A 2,468-nucleotide genomic window follows, 5' to 3' on the forward strand; every position below is an offset into this window, starting at 1 on the left:
GGTCTTTATAACTTAAATTTTGGACCATTTTGAAATAATCTGATTACCTATGTTACCCATTAGTGTATTTTACGGACGATACAGATATATCAAATGTTTAAGGTTTTAAATTTGACAAAGAAGAGTTTTTTAAAATTATTAGGGTTCTTTTGACTTGTTTGGGGGAAACCAATACTTAAAAATTAATTTGAAAAAAACCAAAACTTTTAACAACAAAAAAAGGGAACAAAAATTTTTTAAAGGCCTTAAAATTTCAGAAAAAAACTTTAATTTTTCCCAAAAAAAATAGTGGAAAAGAAATTTTATTGTTAATTCCTTTCAAAAAAAATCGGTAAGTTTTTGGTTTTAAAAAGGGGTTTTTTAAAAAACCTTTTGGGTTTTAAAAAATTTTCCATCATTTTAATTTGGTTTTTGGGAAGAGGAAAATACAATTGCTGGGTGGGGGAAATTTGGAAAAAAAAGGTCTTTTGTACAAAAAATATTTGTTTGGGGTTATAAAAGGCTTATATTTTTTCCCTTTTTCCCCATTTTAACCCCCTCAAAAGGTTTGAAAACCTTTTCTTTTATTAAATTATAAACGTCCTCTTTCTTTTACAAAACGGTTAACGGAGTTTGGACAAAAAAATTTCCATAAAAAAAAATTTAGGAACAAAGGGGAAGAAACAAAAGTATTAAAATAACTTAAATTTTTTAAGGACTTTGGTTTTAAAAAGGGGTTTTATTTTTTAAAGGGTTTTTCCCTTTAAAAATTTGACATTTTGGAAAACCTTTTAAAAAAAATACGATTGTTTTTTTCCGTGCCAGGGGAAAACCCAAATTTTTAGTTTTTTATGGAACAAATTTCCAAAAACCAGCGGAAATGGGGCCCATTTTGGGTCGGGTTTTTAATGCTTTGGGCTAAAAAAGGTTTCCCCAATTCCAAATAGGGAAAAACCCCCGACAAGGAGAGACGACGGCACGGGGGTTTTGGGGAACCCAAAAAGCTTTCCTCCCACTTTGTTGGTTTTAAATGGACCCTCATTTTTTTTTTAAATAACTTTTTGTTTTTAAAAATTGGGGATTTTTAATTTGTGTTTTTGAGGAAAAGGAAGACTTTTTTAAAACAAGGCAAAAAAAAAAAAAACCAAAAAACCCATCCCCCCCGCTAAAGGAGGCCAAAAAAATTGTTAATTTTTTTTTTTATCCCCTTTTTACAACCACATGTTTTTTAAATTGGTTTTTAATGTTGGGCTTTAAATTAAAAAAAAACCCTCCCTTCGTTTGGGTTAAAATTTTGGGCGCCGGGGTTTTTAAAAAAACCCCCCTTTTAAATGGGAATTTTGGTTGGTAAACCCCAAAAGCCCCTTTTAAAAACTTTTGTAATTAAAAAAACGGGGGGGGCCGCGAAAAATTCCTTTTATAAAAATTTTTAAAAGGTTGGTAAAAGCTTGGAAAAAAATTCCCCACAAAATAAATAAAAATTTTTAAAAACAAAACAGACAAACAATTGCCTGTTATTTTAAAAGGTTTGGGTTTTCTATTTTTTAAAGTTTTTAAAATTTCCCGTTTTTAAAAAGGGGTAAAATTTTAAAAATTGAAAGATTTGCAAAATTAATGAAAAATAAAAATGGCAAAAAAGGGGTTATAAAAAATTGGAAAAAAAAAAGGGGGAAATTTATTCATTTTAAAATATTGGGTTTTTAAAAAAAGGAAAACCATTTGGGGCCCCAGAAGTGCCCCGTCCAAATTGAAAATTTACCCAAATCGGGAATTCCAATAGGTTTTTGATGAAATTTATTTTATAACAATTAAAAAAAAAGGCTTTTTTAAGGTTTAAAAAAAAATAAATACCTTTTTAAGAAGCCCGTTAAAATTTTTTCCCCTTTAGTTCATTTATTTTTACATAAAAGGGGGAAAAATTTTAAAGGGGGGATATAAGGAAAAAAATTTTGTTACTTTGCCCAAAAGGGGCTCCCATTTCTTTACAAAGAAGTATTCAAAGGCTATTTTCTTTTTTTTTGGTGGGTTGTTTTTGATACTTTTTTCATCAGTTTTAATGTTTCACTAGATCTTTTTATGGTCTTATGCCAAATTTTAAAAATATTTTTTTTAAAAGGGAAAAGTTCTAAAAAGGGTTTTAAACCCTATATTCCCATGGGAAACATGACCCCCTCGAAAATTTCTCGGGAATTTGGATCTTGTGTTTTATATATTAAAAGGAAATATGTTCAATTTTTCATCTCAGTATGCCCGGAAAGGGGCATAATTTTTTTAAAAAAAAGAAAAAATTTAAGGGTTAGGGAACTTTTTGCATGAAAGTCAGAACTTGGGGCAAGACCCATTCATTTATTTTTTTGGGGTTTTTGGTTAATTGTTAGGTATTTTGTAAATATTAAAGGGCCCCCGTAAAAATTTGTTTTTAAAAACCACATCCTTTAAAAAGCCGGGGGATTTAAAACTATCCCGGAAAGGGGTTGACCCGGGGGTGA

The sequence above is a fragment of the Mercenaria mercenaria genome, chromosome 2 (genome assembly GCF_021730395.1).
Source record: "Mercenaria mercenaria strain notata chromosome 2, MADL_Memer_1, whole genome shotgun sequence".
NCBI lineage: Eukaryota > Metazoa > Mollusca > Bivalvia > Venerida > Veneridae > Mercenaria > Mercenaria mercenaria.